This window comes from Stegodyphus dumicola, chromosome 12 (genome assembly GCF_044657685.1).
Source record: "Stegodyphus dumicola isolate Sdum_Otavi_A_Nest chromosome 12, ASM4465768v1".
NCBI lineage: Eukaryota > Metazoa > Arthropoda > Arachnida > Araneae > Eresidae > Stegodyphus > Stegodyphus dumicola.
Genome location: NC_140779.1, coordinates 29765419 through 29793057, shown reverse-complemented (window position 1 = coordinate 29793057; position 27639 = coordinate 29765419). Strand labels below are relative to the sequence as shown.

The following is a 27639-nucleotide window of genomic DNA, read 5'->3' as shown; positions in this document are numbered from 1 at the left end:
ACTAAAGGTGAAAGAATAAGCTTTCCTTGAAGATACAAAAATTTGCAGATATTTCAAAAAATTGGTATACGTAAAAAAGTTCTTAAATTGCCACATATGCGAAACTGAAAATGTTATACATGAAATAGTTCAGAAATACAAATATTTTCACTATTTTTTAACTATAATTCACTGCATTTGTTATCACAGTTTAAGGTAGCAGTGCTTTTCTCACTGTGATTTCTCATGTATTTTGATTCATAAATACATGTACATAAATCCACGTATTTTGATTTCTCTTTTGAGACCGAATAAGAAATGAACTAAACATTCTCGTTGACATTGAGAGTTGAATAAAAGCTCACCTCAAAATAAAATGAATTAATAAATTTATGGAAAATTTTACATTGCATATATTGAGCAGAAAGAAACTGAATATACTTAATGGAATTAATAATTGGTAGAGTTGATAGCAGAATAAAATGCCTTAATTGCATGGTAAACAGTAGATCTTTTGAAGTTTTTCTATGTTGCGTAAAATGCAGATTTAAATTTTTGATATTGATTGCCATATAAATGGCAATTACTGTTTTATTTTGCTCTGAAATGAATGGTTAGTAATAAAATTCTGGATGAGACAACCTTTAACATGGGCTAGAATTTACAAAGTTTAATTTGGTGCTGATTTCAACGGGTAAATTTCATTTTACTGAATTTTGCGTAAAATAATACCAATGAACCGTTGCAAATTATTTTCAGAACTTTTTTTTTTAATCTAAAAGGGCTATTAGTTTTGAAATGTGACTTCATATCGTCAGTCGTAAACTTGTTTCGCTTTTCATTCAAGTCTTGCCATTTGGCAAAATTTAACATATTTACCTTTAAAATCTAATATATTATTGACTAACAAGCCAAGCTATTTAAAAGCATTACACACAGTTCTTAACAATGCTTTTTTTAAATTTTTAATCTGATTGATTTAAAATGCATTTAATTCATGATATATCTAGTTGAAAACATTTTAATATTTCTACATAATTACATGATATATTTCTTCATTTTTCAAATATATAGAAGTCTGGTGAATTTCAAATATATAGAAGTCTGGTGTCAGTATCTTATAAAATGTTTTTCTATTTCCACTGCCCCATCTGTATTGATAATCTATGCATTCATAAACTTTTAGCCTCTTTGAGTGACTGCTAAAATCTGAGGCCTTTCAGATTTTTTTTTAATTGTGTGAGCAGAAAGATAGAATTTTAGAAGAGCTTCTTGAGTTACCTTTTGAATGATATAAAGAATTGTTAACATAATGTCAAATTTTTACAACTAAATATTAAATATATAAAAAAGCCTGCAGCATTCTCATGTTACGAAAACATATTTATTTATTCTGAGGTTAGGAATTGATTGTTTTAAAAATACAATTTATTCCTTTTAACAATTTCCCAACAGTGTCATCAAAACACTATAAATTCCTTACATGTTTTGAAGAAAGATGATTCATTTTTGTAAAGATTATTAAATGGGTAATTTTATTATTCAATTTTTAATACAAATTAACTGAAATTAGAAACTGATTTTGTAAAATAATTTAATTATGAATAATTCAATTTGGGGGCTATTGGATGTTTAAAAATGATCAAAAGATGTTTAATATCTTAAAAATAAAAGCAAAATTTTCAGTTTTAATATTTTGTATTAATAATTCATTTTAATTTCCTTGCTCAGTTTTAATATATTCACAAATTCAGATTTAAAAACAAAATAAGTTGTATAAATATTTTCAACATTTCTGATTTTTCCATAGTAACCATAGGAGAACGATTTGAGACTATCTGTGTAAAAAATGTTTTAGATCATCACACCTTCACATACACTGGAATTTTCCTCTGTATATATACTCGGATGTGACACTAAGCAGTTGAGAGTATGTATTTAAGAGGTTAAAGGGATATTGTAACTAGTGTTTCAAATCCTGATAACATCCCATACGCTGTCGGTGGGATGTAGATAGGATGTCCTAAGGATATACTGGGATGTGACATTAAGCGCTCAGGAGGATGAGTTTAGGAGGAAATTGGGATATTACGGGATGTCCTGAGGATGTAGTAAGTAGGACTTTAAATCCTAATAACATCCCATATGCTGTCGATGGGACATAGATAGGATGTTTTTAGGATATAATGGGATGTGCTTAGGAGATTTGTGGGATGTCCTGAGGATGTAGCAAGTAGGAGTTCATATCCTAATAACATCCCGCACGCTGTCGATGGGACTTGGTTAGGATATCCCGGGATGTGACATTAAGCACTCGGGAGGAGGTGTTTAGGAGGTTAGCGGGATGTCCTGAGGATGTGCGCATATCCCGCGAGCAACATCCTTGGGATATCCCAAGGATGTTTTTGTGCTATATGGGAATTAACTTTCCGCAATTTCAGGATCTTCCTCCTAGACCAGTACTTTCGAGAACATGCTGCCATATTATGTAATCGCTACTATAAATGTAGAAGTTCGCGCCAATGCTACCTACCATCGCTGCCTAAGATCTTACGTTGCTCTGGCCCTTCTTCTTCCCTTTGTTAGAATAGTTATGACGTCGAAACCTTAAATTTAACCTTATTTTAGCTTAAATCATTATTGGATATGTAATTTTGGAGAATCTAAAAGAATAGTGATCTGGCCATTTTAAATGAATAAAGATATGGAGTTTTTAAAAATTATATTCTGCTGTGTCTTCAATTCGGCTACCTTCCACTCCGTAATGAATACACCCGGTCTCTGATATGACTAGATTGCGAAGCTTCATTCATGTGCCTGACTGCCAAAGTATCACAGATTAATTAAAAAGTCGCATAGGGTAGTAGTGCGGCGAAGCTTCATTCGAATGGATGCGTACAGGCTGTTTTTCAAGTGATTAGTGGTGTTGTTTCAAGTGATTAGTGGTTTATGTTTTTGGATATCAACAATTCCACTGACTGCGCAAGGGAAAAAATTAAAAAAGAATTATTAATGCGTACGTGAACTTCTCCGAGGCTTTTAACTCAGCCCCGGATGTACTGCGTGGGTTGCTTTTAGGTCAAAGCCAATTCTGTACATAGTGTGTCAATCATCTGCAGACAACTTAGTGATTTTTTCGTTTTTCTCTTATGCTTTGTGCTCTAAAATTTTGACGCTTCATAAACTTTGTAGTGTGTGGATTATGCATACAAGATCAAAAGCCGACAAGTCAACGTATTAGCATACTACGCAATCAGAATTCTTCAGTATGGATCTAAGTACGCATCAACAGTGCTCCGTTTCACCTTGCTTTTATTATGTGGTGGTTATTTAGAGAGTTGGTGTATATATATATATTGAAAAAGAAAATGTAAAGCTAACTGGTAATTAGACGTAAGACCTATCGGGTCTCAAAAACTTTTGCGCATAATGCTGCGAAAAGATTTGAAAGAATAGTAGTAGGTAGGAACATTGCAGCAACCTTGCTAAAAAGTTACCAGGAGCTGTAGCTCCACGAAATGTAACATAGTACTACATAAACAATAAGAAATTTGTCTGGAAAAACTGTATAAGCGCGATAAAACTGCCAAATTTTAGTGCTGGAAGACTTGCTGATGCACGAAAAAAATTAATGAATCTGACCGTTGTGAAATGTGAAAAGTTAACTCATATGAAAAATAGATCGACGGAAAAAATATATATATATAAGGAAGTTACAAAAAACATGAATTATAAAAGTCAATATATAAAAAGGCCTATACATAATAAAATTAAAATTAAAAATTGCCAATATATAAAATGCCTATACATAAAAATTAAAATCAAAATTAAAAAAATAGAATAAAGACACAAAAAGCATCAAAAACAAGCTACAAAAACAATAATTAAATAGCGGAAAAATGGTAAATTAGCCCACTCGTACTCTCAGTTGGCTTTTCAAGGGAAAAAAAAACTGTTCTACGAAATAGGCTAAATACCATTACGTGTTTCGCCGAAACAGACCATTGAAGCTCTTGTTTAATGCGAAAAAAAGTTTTTATAAAAGAATATTAGTATTTCCGAAAAAATTTTTCTGGAATAAATCCTTTTTTGTAGCTCCACTGCTCTGTTTCTTTTTTTGCCGACGCGTCCGCTGAATAACACATTAAGGTGTCAAAGGCTATTATTATTCCGAGCAATGTAAAATCAAAATCAAAGTAGAAAAATAATAAAATAAAATAAAATAAAATAAAATAATGAAATAAAACAAAAATAATAAAAGAAAATAAAATAATAAAAGAAAAATAATAAAAGAAAAAAATAATGAAATATATATATATATATATATATATATATATTATATAATTAAATGTTAAGTTGTAAGAGCAAACGAAAAAAGACCAATTTTGGTCAAACTTTTGCGCATTGTGCTGCAAAATTAAGGAAATTAGAAGATAAATTTTAGTACGCACGCCAAAAAGTTACCAAAAATTGTGGTTCCGTGAAAACTTTAACATAAGCATATTTAGTTGCTATGAAATGTGTGAAAGAGGAGAAAAATACAATATTTGAATATTTACAAGTAAAATTAATAAAAAGTAAGCTACAAGCTAAATGATTTAAGTAATTTTTAACACAGTAAAAATAAATCAGTTGAGCGAGGTAAAATAAAAATAGTAAGCTATATGTTAAACGAAAAAAGTAGATTTTAAAACATAGTAAAATACTAATCAATTGATCAAAGTAAAATATAAAAAAATATTAAAATTAAGAAGCGGCAAACGGAAAAAGTTCATTTTGGCTTGTCAAGGGAAATTTTTTAAAATGAATTTCGAACCAAGCTAACTCCATTACGCGTTATATATATATATATATATATATATGCATAGTTTACCAACGTATAAGAATAAACAAAACTAAGATCACGGAGCCGAGTAACAGAGTGGGTATATATATATATATATATATATATATATATATATTTGCTTTAGAAATGATTGAATTATGCTTTTCCTATCTTCCGGTTAAAGTGTTTATGCCGTTAGTCAATCTGCATGCAATAGTTGTAGAATTATCAACAATTTAAAAGTTGTTCAAGTGCGGCTAAGCCTAATTTTTTTTAAACCTCAGCAGTCATATGTGTTTATATTTGAAACTTAGCAGAATAGTGTATAAAGTCAGTTTCTGCACCAGTGTCTTTTTGCCGAATGGGAGCAAACATAAACTTGGAAAAATCTGCCTTCTTGCCCGCTGTCCGAATTGCTTGTTTCTGCGTAGAAACTCTAATTGTAAATGGTTTTTTTTAATTGTTTGAACTATACTTGGTGTTTTATATTTTTCTATATTTTTGAACTCTTAATAAGGATATTTTGAGTTATTAAAATGTATGTATTTTTGCCTCGCCGCGAAGTGAGAACTGAGTGAACTGAATGAGAAATCTATCTCTAATGAAATTCGAGGAACTAAATTTAAATTAAATGCACCAAAAAATGCGTATAATTTAATATTCCGTGCAAGGAAGTCATGTGGTGTACACATCAAATTTTTTTTTTTTTTTTTTTTTTTTTTTTTTTTTTCAGTTGCAGATTTGTTATTTGTTTTGACTGGATTTTATCATAGTTGTGCTTTTCTGAACAGTTGATATATTTACGGTCACCGTTCAACTTCTTATAGGTAGCAATAGCTTTATTTCCTTCTCCTTTGTCCAAAATTACTACTTTACTTATAGTAAGGAGTGCAGTAAGTGTACATCTTTTCCGTGCTTCGTTGCTTTGATGCCAACCATTCAAAACCAAAATTTCTTTAAGTCTACTATACCAACCTGCTTATGGAATCCTGTTGAGTGCTGCAACTTTAATTTGAACACCTTTTACATTATTTTTAAATATTTAAATTTACAGATTAAGAATAGGAATCACATATGTTTTTTCTAAAGTGGTTTGAATAGTACGGCTATTAATAATTCCCTAGGGATATGCATACTATAGACTCCAAATTGATCTTTTTAATTAGAACTCCGTTTCTTTAAATAACTTTAATCCACACTTTTTAATTCGAAAATAATCTTTATTAAAGTTCTTAGCAACTATAAGCAACTCTTAGAACAACAAAAATGAATAATCTTTTTGTTGCCATTCCAAAAACAACAAAAACAAATAAAACGATATTGATCATTGTTTTTAAAATTTCTGCATAAGTTCAAGCCACAACAGATACATAACTAGCTAGGGTTTCTGATTATCACGTAATATTACGAGAGATAATACAATAATGGTTCCATTAAACAATACGTTTTAACTTATCTGCATTGCACGCTAAATGCAATATTCGTGCAATGGTAAAGCATAGTTGATTTATTGCTACAATGGAAAGTGGCAGCATTCAATAACGTAGTAGCAAAATTTATACTGTGCATTGCACTACTATATGTAATCACAGTTTGCGAATACTTCCCCTCTTTACCTCTCTCCAAGGTAAAAAAATTCATCAGTTCTTGCTTTAAAAAATGTAAACTGAGTTAGTTGAAATTCACGTGATCAGAAATAGATTATTTTCTCTACCGAGGATTTTTAATGGTTTTTCAGGTAACTTTCTTGCTATTTTTCGCTTTTTTTCCTGGAATCGGTTGCTAGTTAAATCAATAGTGGTTTTTCTCCGCTTACTCATGCATTACTAGATGCTTGTATACTTCTCACTTGGTATACCGCTTTTCAGTTTACATAAGTAACAGTTGTTTACTTTTGGTCAGTCACCCAATTTTTCACAAGAACTCTTGGATAAGCACCCCGGAAATAGATTATTTTCATAGTACTGATTTTTTTTTGCACGATTTGAAAATAACTTTTGCATTTACTGGGTCATTTACAGTTTGCTAGGACACGATTATATATTTTTCCACAATTTTCGTGATTTTTCTTTCCATTTTTTCCACAGCTGTTACGTGATGCAGTTAGAAAATCCTATTGGTTATGCAATTTAAAGAGTGTATTTAGTATATTTTATTTTTGTTTATTTCGAATCTATACTACTTTCCATGCTTTTTATCTTTTTTTTTTTTTTTTTTTTTTTTTTTTTAATCTCAGATTTCAGGCTTTTCGTTTTCTCTCTTTAACCACGTGATTGTAAGTATTACTTTCCGTTGCTAAAGTAAATTGATAAATGATTTCTCGAATGTCGTCAGGTGATCGAATGCTCATCTCTGATAAACTGCATTTTATTTAACAATGATTTAAAATTCTGAATAATTTACAAACTGCCGCTCTTTCTCTGTATTATTATAGTAAATAATAGTATAATAATAATAATACGTATGAATATATTGTTACCTTTTTTTTTCTGACACCAGTTGTTACGTTATTTTCTTCCTTCGGTACGTTCGGTACGGGTTCGTGTGAATTTGGAGTGAATAACGACGGCACTTGATGAAGTATCGAAACATACTTTATTTAGCCAAAATTAATCAGGACAGCTCCAAAGTCACTTTTTACAGTCGTCAAACATCTACTACAAGCACTCTGGAACAATCAGCGACACAGCATTCAGGCTTCAGTGAAGACAGCTTCACTGGAAAGCACCAGAGTATAGCTCCCGACTCTGCTCGGTCGTTCTCGGAACTCCACGTATTCTCGAGACTCTCCACGCTACAACTCGCGATGCACTTGACGACACACAGAGCACAGCTCCCGACTCTTCGGCTCAGTCGTTCCCGGAGCTCAACACGCTCTCTCGATGATGCACTAACCGCCATACACTAAGAGACTCCTTCGATGCACTCGACGACCCACTCGGCACTCGCTGCCCGGCTGTCAACTCGATCGACTCCGCACGGATGAACTCGAGACACACTGACTCGCCCTACACACGAGGCATACTCTTGACTGCGGACCAGCAGGGTTTATATATCTTTTGGCTGGCGTTCGAGAACATTCTGGGCTAAACCGGTAAGAATTCGTTCCAGAAGGTTCTCCATCCGTCCATGGCATATCGCAAATTTTGTCGCCAAACGGGCGATTTCTCGTCAAATGTGGCAACCTTGCCTTCCCTTGTCATTTTATGGCAACCCTAAACCTGTTTTGCGGGAAAGCTATCTTACCGCGCCTGGACATTTCGTAACAATATTATTATTCTTATCTTTTGGTAATTTTCCCTCTGTATCGTTCTCATAGATCGTTGATCTTCTTAATTGCGAAAACTGTTACCATATATTTGTAAATGTTATTTTCCGATCTTAAGTAAAGTGTTTAATTGTTCTTACTTCCTTGTACGAAGTAAAGGAGCTTTTGTAATCGCGAAAAATTTCGGGTACCATATTTCAGCGAAAATATCCATTTTAAACGATCTCGAAACCATTTTAACGGTGTATTTGCGTCGAATTTAAAGCACAAACAGAATAAAGGACTCTTTTTCCAAAAACGGATTGTAAAATTGATTTAAATGGATTCAGAACAGAATTTTTCGAGATGTCTGTGTGTACGTACGTATGTATACGTAATAACAGCACAATTTTGGAAGCAGTGTACGTAAGATATAGAACGTTGAGAAGTCGATGCGCAAAAATACTGATAGCATAGATACTTGATGCTTTGAGCGTTTTTGAAGAAGACAGTCGAGACGCGTTAAATTTCATTTATTCACATTCACTTTTGTGGCCACAATTCACTTGACACTCCAATCGTGCTTATTTCCAGAACAATTTGTATATTATCTTATATATATGCAGCTTAAGTGTTTGTCGCCGATAGTTTATTGGTTGCTTGCGTAACTGTAAATTGCTTTATTCCCCGTGCAGTGCAGCGCGTAACGAATATTATGAGAAAGCTAAGCCGGAAAAATTAAAAATAGAAGAGTGCGTGCATTTAATATTTAATAAATAAATTTAACGTCTATACACAATAGAATTCGGAAATATGCAACCGGCAACGATGAAAAAACAAATAAAATGAAATAAATAAATAGCTTTATTTAATGCGGCTTAAGTGTCTGTTTGTCGCCGATAGTTTATTGGTTTCTTGCGTAACTATGCTAGCCAATGGGGCAAAGTTGCCACGGCTCAAGGTTGCCGTTTTAATTGAGACGTAGACAATTTCCTGTAAAACTTGCCTTTGCTATGACCATCCATAAGTCTCAGAGCCAAACGCCTGAGCGTCTTGGCATTTTTTTACCTGAGCTTGCATTTGGACACGGTCAACTTTATTTGGCTGTTCAAGAGTTCGTGAAAGAACGGACGTAAAATTAAAAATAATGGATGGTCCTCTGCAAGGCGAGCTTAAAAATGATGGAAAGATCTACACAAAAGATGTTGTGTATAAAGAGATCTTTGACATGTGAATTAACATTTTATTATTTAATCACCTTTATTTATTCAGCTAGCGGTGGCTCTTAAGAAATATACCGCCAGTGGTTTCCTTCATTTCACTCTACTTTAAGCAATTAAGCAAGTAGACGGGGGAAACCCCGTGGGGCAGTAAGCAAAGGGGCGTCCTCGCCGCCTGCCCTGGGTAATTCAGTTTGAATTAGCAGACACCTTTGCACAAATCATTTTAATTGCAATTTTATAATATCTAGAATAGCGGTCATTTCGTATGACCGCCGAGCTTTCTAGTTGCGATCATTGCAGCAAAGCGTCTGGCCACGAGGAAAGCACAAGCGAAAAAGGGTAGAGTGTTGCAGTACTTCAGAGGAAGAAGGGAGGAAGTCAAGTTTCAGTTCGAGCAAGTTTTGGTTTAGAATTATTTTGATTGGGCAAGAGAGATCTGCAGTAAGCGTTACGTTAGATCGCATGATTAATTTGAATGATGTAGTTTAGAATTACGGCGCTATTTCTAACACAGAAAGATGAAGTCCTCCTGTAGCGATCTCACAGGACTATATTTCCTGAAAGGCGCGCCTCGGACGAAGACATAGGAGAACAGGTGGTGATGCGTCTCGAGGAGAGAAGAAAGCAGACAGACCAAAGAATCTCTATCTTTGGACAGGCGTCGCCAGATTACACTAAACTCTGGACTTGAGGTTGTGAGATACGCGGTAAAAGGCTCCCATAAATTTCGATTTAGAAATGCTGTGATATTTATATACAGGCTCTATTACTAACGTACAGGCAACGTACTCAGCCTAACCATCGGATTTCATTGTTTAACAAGAATTGTATGCTTTTTTACTTCCTTGTACGAAGTAAAAAGGGAGTATTGTAATCGCGAAAAGTTTCAGGCAGCAAATTTCAACGAAAATATCCATTTTGACCGCTATCGAATGAAATTTAACGATGTCTTTGCGTGATATCTGTACGTAAGGACAGAATAAAATACTCTTTTCCTTCAAAAAAATTATAAAACTGCTTTAAAATTAATTCTGAAGAGAATTTTTCGTGGCGTCTGTACGAACGTATGTACGTACGTATCTCACATAACTCAAAAACGAGTAGCCTCAGAACGTTGAAATTTTGTATATAGGACTGCTATAACATGTAGATGTGCACCTCGTATTTTGGTTGCAATCGGCCGTACCAAACGTATATAAATATATTTATATATATATCCACTCTGTTACCCGGCTCAGTTATCTCTTTCTTTACTCTTATATGTTGGCAAAATGTACATTTTTTGCTTTAAAAATGATTGAATTATGTTGTTTTTATCTTCCGGTTAAGGATTTTATGCCTTTAGTAAATGTGTGTGCAATATTTTTAGAATTATCAGCAATTTTAAAGTTGTTTAATTGCCGCTAAGCCTTTTTTAATGGCGGCCATTGATGTTTACATTTGAAACAGGAGACTAGTGGATTTGTTGCCAATCTAGAGAAACTTAGCTTCCCAACAACAAAGATAAACGCCTTCATTTATTATTTAAATCATGCTTAATCCGTTCTGGAATTTTTTCGAGGAAATAAGCGTTTAAGATTTACTTCGTAATTTTTAATATAGATATTTTGAGTTCTTATATATTTTTGCCTTCTCGCGAAGTGAGAACTGAATTAATTAAATGAGAAATACTCAATCGTCTGTGAAAAACTGTTTCATTTTTGTTTTGTTTGCTTAATTTCTTTTATACATCGTTCTAGCTTTATTATAGTATTTGAATAAAACATGTGGCAACGATTAGATAATTCTATTCTTTAAATGATACAAATTTTGTGCATTATGAGTTATAATATGAACGAAATATATAAGTTAACTGTTATATAATTATTGGATTATATAACAGTTAACTTAATTTCCGTTATAAAATTATTATATAAGTTAACTGTTATATAATTATTAATACTGTTAAGTGAATCTAGCCCCAGAGTGTCTCTATCGTAAACAAGTACTAGAGTGAATTTCAAAGAATGCATTTATTCTATTGTGGTTTATGCGCTGTCGGCGAAGTAGATTTAATTCAATCCAATAAGTTTAAATGAAATGCAAGAAAAAATGCGTATAATTTAATATTCCAATTTAATATTCCAATACAAGGAAGTCATGTTGTGTACACATCAGATTTTTTTTTTTTCCATGTTTCCATAGAGCTTTTTAAAAATTTTGGAGTGAAGAGGCTTTCATTTAATGAAGTTTATTCTTATAATATCACCAAATACATTTTGTAGTTCATTACTAAGAGATTTTGATATCAACACTTCTCTATTAATAAAACAGTGTGTGAAAACAACACTGACATTTTTTTTTTTTTTTTTTTTTTTCCATGCCTAAGAGTCAACGCTTTTTAAGAGCCCTCTACTTTTGGATTTTTGAGTTTTAGAAAAGTAATAATAATTTGACAAATTCGTTTCCAAATCCATGTTTGATATTTGATATATACAGAATTAATTTTAATTTTGTAAATATATTACGTTATTAAGTATAAAAGAGTTTTACAACTTCTTTTATAATAATGTAAAAATTAGAAATAAAATTGAATGTCAGCAGCCAATCTTATTTGTCGTAAATTCTAATGCTGCATAATGTTTTTTTTTTTTTTTTTTTTTTTTTGTTTACACGTATTGACCAGTCTTCCATGTAGTAGCACTCTTATTAAATGCGCATACAACAATTTAAACAAAGTTAGTCTATTTTGTTTGTAATAATTATTTTGTATTTTATTTCTTTTTTGCTGTGCTTTTTATATATAAACATAAGAGAAGATTATATTATTAAAGCATAGCAAAAGATTGCTGTCACAGATCAAATTGGCTAGTTTTGGTTAGACTGTGTTAGCATATTTGCTGAATAGGCCAACTAGAACAGCTATGTGCCCGCGTCCTATAGTAGTCTGTGTGCTATATTTAGTCCTACAAACTCTTAAGAACTACTTTATTAGTTGTTGGTTGGAAAATAAATTTTTTAGAAAGGAAATGGTAAAATAATTATAACAACTGATAAAATACTATATATATGATTATTAGTTAAAATGGATAAGAAAAACAAGAGTAGGGCCCAAATAGTGAAAAAAACAAGCAGAAGAAAGAAAAAAAACCTCCCAAAATTTTTAGACAACTTTGTTATTAATACATAATACTCAGAAAACGATTCTTCATTCGATATCGTCTCTGCCAATAAAATTCAACAACCTGAATGAAAAACTATATTATTGGCTAATGTTTTCTGTAACAGTAAGCTTGAGAATGAATACGCAGAAGAAACTGATGCACGCACACCAGCAGGTATAGGTAAATGTATGTAGGTAAAACTATTTCTGACAACATTCCAGAATAACAGAATATTTCAACAATAGAATATTTCTAATTAATTGTAACTAAAATGAAGAAAACCTACGGCCCATTTCAAAAATATGCTAAGTAAGGAAACTGGCATTTTAGTGCAGCATTTTATGCATCCATGACAAAGTACGAGCAAATGTGACGGGATGCTGTGTACTGCAAACCTTGTTGGTAGTTTCTTTTTTGATAGTAGTTTGTAATGTAATATACGAACGCAGCACATCCAAACACAGACAAACGAATATACAGTTAAAAGATTAAAACAAAATATTAAAGTAAAGATTAAAACAGAAATACAGTCAGAAACATCAAATCTAAATTCCCACTATTGTTAGTCCAAAGGGATTTGAGTCTCGAAGGACTATTACTTTCGTTTTGGCATTTTGCATCGGACTCCTATAAATGTGGGTTCACTTTTCAAACTGTTGCCACAAAATCGTAGAGTCCTGCATTATATTTGTAGAAATTAAGTAATGAAAAATCTGCAGAAGTGTATGTATATTTCTCGCATTGTGATAAAACAACGGTACCTAGAGCCATCGAATTTTGAATGACGTAATTTTCCTACGAATATGGGCATGTGGAAGTCTAAATTTGAAATTCTGAATTTGATTTATTATCGATTTCATATTTTGCAAAAACTTTAATGAATTTTTGATTAACCAACTCAAGGATTTCAAAGCGAGCAATGGCAACATTCTACGGGAGAAAAAAAAAAAATTATCTCCAGCGCGTCGAACTGTGTATCCGAAATTCTAAAGATATGCTCATTTAAAAATTATTTTGCGACATTGCTATTGAACTAAATTTTATGGCTTAAGTGCAAAGAACATGATATTTAATAAATAAAGGTAACACACAAAACGTTAAAAAAACATTTTTATCTCCAGCTCGTAAGTCTCTGTATCGGAAATTCTAAAGATATGCTCATTTTAAAACTATTTTGCGAAATTTTTATTGAACTATTTTGCGATATTGCAATTGAACCTGAAACACTATTGTTTTCGTTTTGCGATTTTGCGCTGAATCACTATAAATGTCGCTCCACTTTTCAAACTGTTGCCACAAAATCGTAGAGTCCTGCATTATATTTGAACAAATTAAATAATGAAAAATCTGCATAAATGTATGTATATTTCTTGCATTGTGATAAAACAACTTTACCTAGACGCATCGAATTTCGAATGACATAATCCTCCTACGAATATGGGCATGTGGAAGACCAAATTTGGAATTTGTTTTATTATCGATTTCACATTTTTTATAACTTTAACGAATTTTTGATTAACAAACTCAAGGATTTCAAAGCGAGCAATGGCAACACTCTACGGGAGAAAAAAAAAAAAAATTATCTCCAGCGCGTCGAACTGTGTATCCGAAATTCTAAAGATATGCTCGTTTAAAAATTATTTTGCGACATTGCTATTTAACTAAATTTTATGGCTTAAGTGCAAAGAACATGATATTTAATAAATAAAGGTAACACACAAAACGTTAAAAAAACGCCCCTTTAGACGTAATTTAAAATCTGAAACTTTTTTTTTTTTTTTTTTTTGTTCTATTGCCATTTATAAAGTTCCTCAAATCTTTTTGCAAATCCAAACTCTTTTGCGGCAGTAGAATTACTTTATGTTATACCATGTTTTCCCCTGAAATGTCGCAATAATGTGCAGTCTTCGCCGAAATGTCGCTCATTGCCTTCAGCACTGCAAAGCTACAAAGAATATTATTTTGCAAACTAAATCTTTTCAGGTACGCAGGGAAGCTGTCATGTCTAGTAATTATTTGATTGTAATCAAAATCGCATACTATTCTCATATTTTTAGAGACCAAAGTTCAACAAATAATCTTTCCTTTCTATCGAAATTTTCCATTTCTCTTTCCAGCAATCATAAAAGAAATCCTTGATTTTTACTAATAACAGTCCTTTCTGATGCTTGAATATCGAATGCACCCCCGGCATTACCCATAGCAGCCTCTTTAGCCAGCATGTCGACCCTCTTATTGCCTATATCACCAGTATGGACTTTCACCCAGTTCATTTCCACTTCATGTATTTTCTCAAGTTTTACAAGGAGATCTTTTATATCTGAGACCAAAATATTAGTGTTATCAACATCTGCCAATGCTTCCAAACCAGATTATGAGTCTGCATGTATATTAATATATGTTTGTTTAACAGTCAGGCTTTCATCAATCCATTTAAAAGCAAATAAGATAGCAGCCAATTCAGCTTTAAAAACCGAACTGTAAGCTTCAAGTCTAATTTTGCTATAGTTTATTTCTGTACCAAACAAGTAAACCACGTATGCCGTACCAAATTAGAGAGCCAGAGAAATTAACAGTAATAATTACAACCTACAGTTCTTCCAAATCCCAAATGTGGAAGAGGATTTTGTGTATGAAGCCTGGAGACAAAATTTGACTATTGATAAAGATCTCGAAAAGCAAATTCAATAACATGGCAAACTTTTGGCAAATAGTTATAGAACGGTTATAATGCTGTTAAAATATGCGTTAGCTTTTTGTGGAATATATAAATACTAACTATAATGGCATTTTTTTATTGCAGGTTATATTATTAAGTAAATATAAACAGTGTTATGGAACACGTTTTTGGAATTCCAATGCGATTTTTGAGCCTTACTATGCAAAATTAATTCAATGTATTGTCATAATTTAGAAAAAACTTTCATGAACGAGATTTGATGATTTTCTTTATTGTTCGACACTTCTCAAGATATATCGAAGTCGGATCAAATGAGTGTCGTTTTAAGACATGTTAATATTGCAAAAGATGATAGTTCAGAAACCATAAATTTTATAATTGAAGAAACGTTTTTTCGTATTTTATGCTATAAAAAATCATTCTCTCAAAGAATTGAAAGAATATACATTCTCAATTTCTTGAATGAAAGTGAAATTTCAATTAAAAATGTTATGAACAAGAATATGTTGGCGTCTATTTTATGAGGGATGCCTATAAGGGCTTGCAGTAAAAGATAAAAATTATTCAGCCATATGCAGAATATGTGCATTGTTCGTCTCACAATTTAAACCTTGTCATTAATGACACCATTTAAGTGGCAGTAAGATACAGAAAACATATTTATACTATGCGAAAAGTATAAATTAATGGGATTTGTTAACAAATTTTACATTCGAATCAGAAATAGTTTTTAAAATAAAAAAGTTTTTAAAATAAAAAAAGCACTACAGATAAAAAAGAAGGAAAAAAATCTGAAAGGTTTCAGATTTTAAATTACGTCCAAAGGGGCGTTTTTTTAACGTTTTGTGTGTTACCTTTATTTATTAAATATCATTTTCTTCGCACTTAAAGGTAACACACAATTCAACAGCAATGTCACAAAATAATTTTAAAATGAGCTTACCTTTAGAATTTCCAATACACATTTCCACGAGTTGGAGATAAAAAGGGTTCCCCCCCCATAGAATGTTGCCATTGCTCGCTTTTAAATCGTTGAATTAGTTAATCAAAAATTCGTTAAATGTTTTACAAAATATGAAATAGATAATAAAAGCAAATTCCAAATTTTACATTTGGGCTTTCAGATGCCCATATTCGCAGTAGGATTACGTCCATCAAAATTGGATGGCTCTAGGTACCGTTGTTTTATCACAATGGGAGAAACATACATATATTTATGCAGATTCTTCATTATTTAATTTCTTCAAATGTAATACAGGGCGATAATATTTGGTGGCAACAGTTTGAAAAGTGAAACGGGACATTTAGAGTGATTCGACGCAAAATCGCAAAACGAAAGCAATATTCTCTCAGGAACAATGCCCCTTTGGACTAAAAATCTGAAAGAGCTTTCAGATTCTATATTACGCTCAAAGGGACGTTTTTTTCATGGGTGATTCAAAACGGTGCTGAGTGTCTATGAATATCTGTCTTTGTATTTTTTCCCGTTATTTATTTTGTTGAATATATATTAATTATTTAACAGATAATTCTGAAAATAGATTACATATTTCAAAAAATTTAATGTTATTAATACCGTATGCAAAGTTTTAATAACATAAACTTATATTTTCAAATCTAATTTATTATTCGAAGGCACGTAATTTACGACAAGCAAATTTCGTTTTCTTAGTCCAAAGGGATTTGAATCCCGAAGGACTATTAGTTTCGTTTTGGCATTTTGCGTCGGACTCATAAATGTCGGTTCACTTTTCAAACTGTTGCCACAAAATGTTAGAGTCCTGCATTATATTTGAAGAAATTAAATAATGAAAAATCTGCATAAATGTATGTCTATTTCTCGTATTGTGATAAAACAACGGTACATAGAGTCATCGAATTTTGAATAACGTAATTCTCCAACGAATATGAGCATGTGGAAGACCAAATTTGAAATTTGAAATTTGTTTTATGATCGATTTCCTATTTTTTAAAACTTTGACGAATTTTTGATTAACAAACTCAAGGATTTCAAAGTGAGCAATGGCAACGTTGTGCAGAAAAAACATTTTTATCTCCAGCGCGTGAGTCTCTGTATCGGAAATTCTAAAGATATGCTCGTTTTAAAACTATTTTGCGATATTGCTGTTGCACTGGATCTTATGGTTTAAGTGCGAGGAACATATTTAATAAAGAAAGGTAACACACAAAATGTTAAAAAACGCCCCTTTGGACGTAATTTAAAACCTGAAACATTTCAGATTTTTTTTTTTCTCTTTGGAGATGTTTTTTAGTATCCTTACATCAAGGAACAAAATCGGTCTTTCGAAAATTAAAATTTCAGTAATACGTATCTAAAACATATTTTTAAATGTTAACAGTTATTTTTTATTATATGTAATTATCTAAATTTAGAATGCATTCTTGAATTAAATTATTGCATGCATCAAAAGGGGGGAAAATACTTTTTTTAGCGAGGAGGGTCATAAAATTCAAATACCTCGAACCATATTTCTAATGTACTGTAGCATTTTATTAGCAAGTCCATAAAGGGCTTTTGTTAACGGTTTAAAATTAGAAACAGGAACTTGCAAAACGTATTCGTTCATCCGGTTATGATACCAACAGCAGAAAATGTAAATGACCATAGTGTCGCTACAGCTGCTAAATTTCTTTTGGATCCATTTTTTACTTCCTTGTACAAATTAAAGGAAATATGCTAATCGCCACAAATTTTGGGTATCATATTTCAACGAAAACATCCATTTGGCCACTCTCGAATCCCTTTGAACGATGTTTTCGTGTGGCAGCTATTCGTGCGGATAGAATAAAGGACACTTTTTTCCCAAAATGGAATTGTAAAATGGATTTAAAATAGACTCAGAAGAGATTTCATTCATGACATCTGTACATACGTACGTCATGTATGTATGTCGATTAATACAAAAACGAGTGGCCGTAGAATGTTGAAATTTTGTATTATGGAACCACTATAACATCCAGTTGTGCATCTCCCTTTTTCGTTGCGATCGGCCGCACCAAACATATATATTTCCACCCTGTTACCCGGCCCGGCGAGCTCAGAAAAAGAATTTAAATTGACAACAAATTTCTTGCTGTTTTATCAGCACAGACTGATGCTCGCAGACAAATGAAGAATCGAATGCTGAAAAGGAAAACAAACAAGTTTACTTATGAATCCCTAGCAAATCTGTTGAGTTTAAAATAATTATTCCCGTAAACACTTTTAGCTGGGAAATAAGTGACACGCAGATAAGCAGCTGAATGTTTATGAAAGTTTTTAATTTTTACTTCCTTGCACGATGTAAAGGAATTATTGTAATGGCGAAAAATTTCGAGTATCCTATTTCAACGAAAATAGTCATTTCGATCCGCTCTCGAATCTATTTTAACGACATTTTTGCGTGACATCTGTACATCCGGGCAGAATAAACGACTGTTTTTGCGAAAATGGATTGTAAAATGGATTTAAAATGGATTCAGAAGAGACTCTACGTACATATGTATGTATCTCACGTAACTCAAAAACGACTAACCGTAGAATGCTAAAATTTTGTATATGGAACTGCTATAGCATGTACTTGTGCACCTCCGTTTTTCGTTGCAGTTCGGTCATATATATAATATTCCTGCTCTGTCATCCGGATCGAAGAGCTTAGTTTTTTTATTCTTATATATTGGTAAATTGTGCATTTTCTGTTTTGATTGAATTTGATTGAATTATGTTGTTCTTATATTGCGGTTAAGGTTCATGTGCTTTTAATTAATCTACATGCAATAGTTGTAAAATTATCAACAATTTAAAAGTTTAAGTAGGGCTAAGCCTAACGAGACCGCCTTTTCTTTGCATTGAAAGTCTCAGTAGAGTCAGCTGGTGCTCCAAATTCAGTTTCTTTTTGTCCAGTGGGACCAAAAGTTAACATTGAGTTATGTGCACCGAAAATTTTGTTTTCCTGCCCGTTTGGCCTAATTACTTGTTTTTGGGTAGAAAAATCTAATTTTAATTGTAAAAATTGGTTTTTTTTAAAACTCTTTTTAGCTGCGTTTGGTGTTTTATGGTTTTCTATATTTTACAATTTTAAATAAAGTTTTTATGTATTTCTGCCTTGCTGCGAAATGAGAACTGAATTGACTGAATGTGAAATATATTTCTACTAAAATTCGAGGAAGTAAGTTTGTAAGGATCTTAAGTCGTACTAACATTTATTTTACTATTTTAAAACTTTACTATCCTCTTTTATTTTCCACTTTCGGCCAGAATTAAACTTGTTTATGCAAATTGTACTTGCTAACGCGCAAGTACGAGGGCAATCCCCCCAAAAAAAGTCTCCTATATTTTTAGATATACAAAGAACCGTTTATTTTCTATAATTGCCACATCACTTTAAAGATTGCAGAATGCTTTATTTTTCAACATAATCGCCATTTCGGTCGATGCATTTTTGTAGACGCTGTGGCAGTTTTACAATGCCCATGTCATACCAGCTTGCCGCCATGCCCTTCAGGAAGCGTCAATCGAGTCCAAGAAGTTTTCCTTTTCGTCTCCATAGCGGCGAAGAAATTCACGGGAAGAATCAACCCGCTGCCGTTTGTAGTCTTCTGTCAGCATACGCGGCAGCCATCTTGCACACACCTTCCAATATTGCAACTTTTCCGTTAAAATCCTGTGGATGGTGCTTATGGAAACCTCAGGAACCAAAATGCAGAGAACTTCCAGAGTGATCCTCCGATCTTTACGCATGAGTTCCTCAACTTTCGCGATTGTCTCGTCGGCAATTGATGGCCTCCCGCTTCTTTCTTCGTCATGAATTTCAGTACGACCGGCTGTAAACTCTCTACGCCACTTGCGAACGTTTTTGACATCCATGCACGACTGCCCATACACTTCCGTCAATAGGCGGTGAATTTCAACTGGTTTAACGCCTTTTGCGTTCAAAAATCGAATAACTGCGCGCACTTCGCACTTGGCGGTAACGTTTGTCGGGAGCTCCATTTCGAATAACTGCCAAGACTGAGCATCCGAGCGAAGCGCCTGCGTGCTTATGTGGTAGCGGAGAAGGCACCACTCACAACAGTGTTGCCAACAACCGTATTAAAACTTTCTCTATGTCCCCAAAAAGTAGGAGACCTTTTTTTTTGGGATTGCTCTCGTATTTAAGTTGTGGCTTATCGCCAAGAGCAGAGTTCGATAGAGAGAAAGTGAGCCGCCTTGCCACTATATTACGCGCGAGATTCCAATCAGCTGCTGTCCGCCTTTAAAGACAGAGTTTAGTCCTCTTGATATTAAAAACGTATTGTAGTTTCGGCAGTTTACGTACTACATACGTAATGATATAAAAGGCCAGTCTTAGCATTAGGTCAATTGTGTAAAGCACTCGCAATTCAGTTCACTCTTACTTTTAGTTAGTTACTAGTTTTTATGTTTTTAAGTTCAGACCACAAGTGGTTGGTCACCTGTAATATCGTGAACAATAAAGGGTAAAGTTAACGCACCCTGCTTGTATTGTCCATTCCACACATATTTGAACATAGCTTGAGTAAGGTCCTTGTTCCTATTCAGAACACGTCATATTCCCGAAGCAAATTAAAAGCCATACAAGTCCTGATAAGTTTGAATGAATTGCAGAAAAGAAAAAAAAAAAAAAATGCGTATAATTTAATAGGCCATACAAGGAAGTCACGTATTGTCTACTTCGAGTATTTATTTCTTAGGTAGTGTGAAATTCCTGTAACAAAACCATTTCAAAATGGACTCGTCAAGAGAACTGTGTTTCAGATATTAAATTTTATAACCAATTGAAAGATTTGGTGGCATAAACTGCTTCAGTGTAGCTTGACAGATGTGCAACTGCCAGTTTCTCTCTTTTACTATCATGTCCACCTCTCACCCTATTTCTTATGCGTTAATGAGGCTAACAGCTCCATTTAAAACTTTTACAGGTTTTTTTCTCTTCTGTTTCTGAACTTATTCCTTTCCCCAGTATATTGTTAAAATAGAAGCGAGGGAAATTATTTAATCAAAATATCGAAGCTAGGATGTTCCACATTTTTGTAACGATTTTGCAAAGTTTTATATATAAGCAAACTTTAGAATTTTATTTCCCAATATGTTCAGTCTGATAGCCCTTTTGCTGAACTATCATACTACATCTTGATTTCCAATATAAAAGTCCTTTTTTTAAAACATAAAGGTTGGTTTTATTCCACTCCTTCTTCACAATCAATTAGAGTCCATCCAATGTTTTGGCATGCCGCTTATAAAGAGCTTATTTCAAAAGTCCAAATGGACAGTAAATAATCCATAACAGACATGCGACTTCGATGAGTCACATTTAAAGAGAATAGCTTCAATTCCGGTTTTATTTCTCATTGTTACAAAACATAGAGCAGTAGATTTAGAGGTATGGCTTGGAGTCTTATCCTAATGTAACATAACACAGTGAAAATTGTTTGGATAAAGAGATGGAATTTCTTTAAAAATAGGTGTTAAAACATATTTATGTTATCAGCCGATAAAGGGCACTGTAGAAAAGCCGCCGATAGGGGGCGCACGATATCAATCGAGAATCGGAAAGCGAGAGAATGTGAATAAAGTTAAGAATATTCCGTAATGATATGTATATATTTACTGTAATAATAAAGCATTTATAAAATGCAAGAGTTATACCGATTGAATGAAAAGTGAAAGCCTAACTTATCCCTAGCCGTCCTGAGATTAATAACGGAGATTTAAAGTTAACATTTATGATAGTAATCCAAATCAATTTTAACCTTTTTTTTCTACTTTTCTTATTTTAAGTTTTCAGTTATTAGAGAATCCAGTAATGACATAAAGCCTTTAGAAAAACTTTCCTTGTTTTCTCTGAACCAACATATTAAGTCTTTTTTCCCTCTTTTTCGGTATTAAATCCATCTTTTTTGTATTGCAGTCAGATAAGTATATCCAAGCCTCACCAATTGTAGCTATATATTTCCGTTTTTCACCTGCCAAATAATTTTCAGGCAGCAATCTGTAAATAACCCTACGCCGAGAAACATGTTTCGGCGTTAGGTGCTGAACATGTTTTTTGTTTTCATCAGCCCTAAATCAGATTTTATAATTTTGTTCACAGGTTTCTTTACAGATATTTAAATATTTTGCAATAGCTCTTTGGAGGTGGGCTAGATTTTCCTTTAAAACATGAGATGCGACTTTCGATTTAATAAGAGCTGTATGTACCTTTGTTGGGTAATAATTGAATAAGAGTATTTCTCTTCGGACAGCGCAAAATATAGCCTTCGATCTATTGTTTATTTTTCGGCAACATTTAAAAGAAAAGAACATTTTTAATGTTGCAGACGATAGCTAATCTATTGTTTATTTTTCAGCAACATTTAAAAGAAAAGAACATTTTTAATGTTGCAGACGATAGCTAAATCTTATTCCAATTTGATGTCAGTCACGTTTGTATTTTAAACTCCATATTTAAATTCATGGAGAATATTAAAATCGTTACAAAAATATGTGAACACCCTATGTAATTTAAGCAATATTAAATATTCAGTTTCTTTCTTTTTAACATTAAACCAACTAATTTTGGCAGTTATTGCAATTCAATTGAAAATCTCTACATCTGAATAAATGCTTCAATTCTTGGTGCATCCAAAATAATTTGCAAGAATTTTAAAGCCTTTTTTTTTATCTTTAACGCTTTTTATTTTAAAATTCATTACTAACTTACCTTCGAACATATTTTGCAGTAGCCAGATATATGATACTTTTTTAAATAGAATGGTAACCTGTTTGTACGTACAGTGTCTCAAAAAAGTGATGGGACACTTGTGCTTTACAAAAGGAAACTGCAATAAAATAAATTTAAAAAACATGTAAAATTTTTTTTGTGTGTGTTTCATACTTAAATTGAGTAACAATTATTACATAACATACATTTTGTCAAAATATTAAAATATTAATTTAATAAAAATACAATTGTTTAGAACGGAGCAGAAAATGGCTCACTTAAGTGATGGTACACTTACTTTTCCATCAAATATTTATCCAAAAATTTTACTTTTTAAAAGGTTTTAATATTTTGTTGGATTTCCTTTTACTTAAAACATGATTTAATCTTCTTGGGATGGATTCGACTAATTTTTTTGTGATTTCTGGAGTGATTTTACCCCATTCTTCTTGAAGCACCGATTTTAATTGTTGTTTTGAAGAAATGGTGTGTTTGCGAATTCTTGATTCCAATTCTTGCCAAATATTCTCTATGGGATTTAAAAAATGTCAATATACTTGTACTGATCCATTATACTGTCAATAAAAACAAGCTTACCAACTCCAGCGGACAACATACACCCCCATACCATAACTCCTCCTCCACCATGTTTTACTGTTGGCACCAAGTTCTGTTTGCGAAATTCTTTCCTGGGTTTTCTGCACCACAAGATTCTACCGTCAGAACCAAATATATCAAATTTACTCTCATCAGCAAATAAAACTTCATTCCAGTAATCAGAATTCTTATTTATGTTGGATTTTGCGAAAGCCAGTCTGAGTTTTCTATTCTTTTCACTTACGAAGAATTTTTTCCTGGCTGCTCTACCGTGATATCCAGTAGATCGAATTACTCTTCTAATAGTCTAAGAATTAATAATTACTCCATGTAATGCTTGTAAATCAGCAACAACTTTAGGAGCACTGATTCTTGGATTTTTTTTTAATATTTCGAACGATAATTCGCTTTATTCCATTGGATAGCTTTGATGGTCGGCCAGGTCTTCTTTTATCCTGAATCATATGATTCTTTTTATATCGTTTAATGATATTGAAAACTGTTGAATGACTGAAGTTAACTGTTTCAGTAGTTTCTCTAATAGATTTTCCACGTTCAATATGCAAATTAATAACTAATTTTTGAATTCCAGGCAAAGTTTCTTTTCGTTTAGCATTCATGGCTGCACAGAGCTAAAAAACACAAAAATTCCAAAACAAACTGGAGAGAAATACTGCAGACGATTTTATAAATTATTAGCAATTGCTTTTGGGTAAAAATAAATACCCCAAAAGATATTTTTATTGCTTACTTCAGACGATTTTTGTTGCATAGTACGTAGTGTCCCATCACTTAAGTGAGCCATTTTCTGCTCCTTTCTAAACAATTGTATTTTTATTAAATTAATATTTTAATATTTTGAGAAAATGTATGTTATGTAATAATTGTTACTAAATTTAAGTATGAAATACAGCCACAAAAAATTTTACATGTTTTTTAAATTTATTTTATTGCAGTTTCCTTTTGTAAAGCACAAGTGTCCCATCACTTTTTGAGACACTGTAAATGTGCAACATTTCGAATTCAAAATTAATAGAAGGAACCGTGAAATTTTCTATCAATGCTGATAAGATAAGGAGGTCGAGAAGGTTCTTATCATTCGAAAGGTGTCGTGTAAAATGAGAAGTTCCTTGTCATTGAGTATCAAACCGTGGCAAATCAAGGCCTTCGGTACTTGCTCTCTGTGTGGAAATCAGGTGAGTGAACATTATTAGCCAAATGTTATAGCTACTGCTTAACCGGTTTTACTGATGCTGAGGACAGGAAATCAAACAGAAATCATTGCTTTTTAGTTCTTTCTTTATTTTGAAGGAAACATTTATTAGAAAGACGAGAGAAAGCATGCAAAACAAGAATGAAAGACGTGGTAAAAATTAATAAAGAAATTTAGTTTATATTAATGTGAGTGGGATGGGCTGTTTATGACAGAAAAAGATTCCTGCCTTCCTTAATATAGCGAACAATTCGTCCACTTTTTTTTTTTTTTTTGTTTTGTTAACGTTTTGCTGTTTTTTTCCAAGCTGTTAGAATTCGTAATCAGGGTTGTGGGATTGCTTCCTTCTTCTTCTGTTGCGTTACGATAATAATTAAAAAGGAAAATGAATATAATTCTTAGTTTAAAATCAAACGTTTTATTTTCTGTTCTTAAAATAGTAACCATTTAAGAAATCCCTAAGTTAGGCTGCTTTTAAATGTTTTGCGATTTTGCTTTTGAATTAAATTTTATGTGGCGAAGTGCAAAAAACATTATATTTAATAAATTTAGCACGCAAAGCGGTAGTAATAGAAAAAAAAATTCTGGAAGTTTTCAGATTTTGCCCGTCGCCCAAAGGGATTTGTAAGGTTTTGTACGCATTCGCTGAGCTCACAGTCCACCAGTCTGTTGTTATACACTCATTCCTACCAACCCCCTTTTTTTGTCTTTTTAGCTTTATTATTAAGCATAATTATTTTAGCTCTTACGCCATATACAATTCAACGGCAAAATTACAACAATTTTAAAAGCAGCGTAGCAGTATACGATTAGAATTCCCAATGCAGTGTTAAGTGTTGGCATATATTTTTCTGCTTTTTCAATATTTTCTCAGTTTATCATGTTAATGCTCAATTTTAGATGGCTGTAGAAAACTTTTTTTAAATCTTTTTATTATTAACGTTTAGAGTGTTTACTTTATTTATAATATATCACGTTCTTGGCGCTTACGCCACGTAGAATTTCGATTTAACAGCAAAATAACAAAATATTTATAAACAGCGTATCTAGAATTTCCGATAGACAGTCTCGCGCGCTGGAAATAAAAATGTTTCATTCGGTGCGGTGTTCTCACTGCTCGATTTAAAATCGTTGAGTTTGTTATTCAAAAATTCGTTAAAGTTTTACAAAATATTAAATAGATCATAAAAGAAATTCAAAATTCGCAAATTCCAATTTCAAGCTTCCGGGTGCATATATTCGGGTGGAGGACTATGTTATTCAGTTTATTTAAATATAATAAAGGGCGATAATATTTGGTGGCAACAATTTGAAAAGTGATACATCGTATATAAGTGATTCAACTCAAAATGACTAATTTTGAGACTAACAGCCCTTCTGGGCTAACGCCTCTTTAGGTTAAAAAGTTTTAAAATATGGCATAGTTTCCAGAAAGGTTTTGTGAAAAAAATCTGCTTCCTGTGTGTACGTAATGAAATTTTAGAGTCTGTCTTACGTGGCTGTTTATGAAAACTGGATGTTATATGAACAAGATAACTGTGGTCTGGTGAATGTTGCTTATCTATTGGCACTATACTATTCATTATCTAAACTAGAATACTGTAACTAAATCGATATTCTATAATTATTATGTTACTTTTCACGTGTTCACATAATTTCAATTAGCTATAAGTGTAACAGATAACATTTTAATAGCTCAGAAAAATGTCAGCAGAATGGAAAGATTACCATATCGGTTTGGTTTATTTAACTATCACAAAGTACACAAGGACTATCTACATTAAGAGAAGGGATGCCTTCGTGGAGGACTGTCTAAGGGTAACTGGCTGGTATCTATTTTACACATGGGGAAGATCACGAAAAAGCCCACGCAGCCAGCCCATTTACTGGAATTCGAACCCAGGTCGAACTACCAGTGTTTAGCGAATTTAACGCTGTTGGTTTGCAAATTAGCATTATTATTAACATTATTATTCTCTAAGTTTCACTTTTACCGTTTTGTTCGGAAGCACATTACCGTTATATTTGAATCTTACGATGCGGAATAATTTTGAAATGATGCATTTGAGAAAGATTTGTAACAAGCATATTGCAGTTTTTAGGATAGAAAGAAGGAAAAAAACCAAACTAAAACAAAGGATAAAGGGCCTATTAACCAATTCATTTTAGAATTTTACCTTACAGGTACGAATGTCAGCATTCACAATCAGAACATTTCTGCGCTGCGAATTATGTCTTGCAATGCTATTTCTGATATGAGCTGGAAGTTTTAAATTTTATTAATATTTCGTTTTTGATTTGTATGTTGCGTACTTCAGATATGGAAGTATTAAAAAAAACAGTGTAGTGTTTAATATTATGATACGGAATAAAAACACACTGATGTACGTATTACTTAAATATGTGTAACCTAAAATTTTCCGATAGCAAATCTAATATCCTTTTATTTTATCAAAAGAACTAAGTGGATGTAGTGAAATAACAAACCTCTGAATTCATTTAAATTAGAAATAATTAAATTCTAGCCAATGCGCAATATTTCTAATTTTAGTGGCATAATATTCAAATCTGAAGTTCATTCCTGTAGCAAAAGAGATTCCAGAAACCGGAAATTTTGTTTCCGAAACTTTTATTTTTATCTCATTTTTCCAAAAGTTTCCATTGTTGTGGCATTCTAGACTGTAATTGCAAACTAATGAGCTATTTATAACTAAAATAATTTGTTTTGGTTATAGATTTTAGTTGCTCATCAAGACTAATATTTCCCTGTTTGTGGGTGCCAGAAAACAAAAGAGGTATCTAAGACATGCAATAAGATCTAAGACATGCAATCTTTCATTGATCTAAGACATGCAATAAGGGAGTCGATCTAATGTGTTTATGAACTTGTGATTGAAACAGCCTCTTCTATATAGTATATAAAGACGAAAGTCTGTTTGTTCTCTAATAAAACTCAGTCACTACTATAGCTATCGTCACCAAACTTTCTACAATTCATTTCTGGATCCTGG

General features: G+C 32.5%; 1 protein-coding gene across 2 annotated transcripts in view; it reads left to right on the top strand.

Annotated features, from left to right (window-relative positions):
- Positions 1 to 27639, top strand: part of LOC118194631 (fatty-acid amide hydrolase 2-like) — a 117681-nt gene that overhangs the window by 17674 nt on the left and 72368 nt on the right. Inside the window, exon 1 of one of the 2 annotated variants that reach the window (XM_035365809.2) lies at positions 24460 to 24611. The exons of the other annotated variant lie outside the window; for it this stretch is intronic. The gene's annotated coding sequence lies outside the window, so the exon portion shown is untranslated. Of the gene's footprint in view, positions 1 to 24459; positions 24612 to 27639 lie in introns of those variants that run through there. 2 annotated transcript variants of the gene reach the window in all.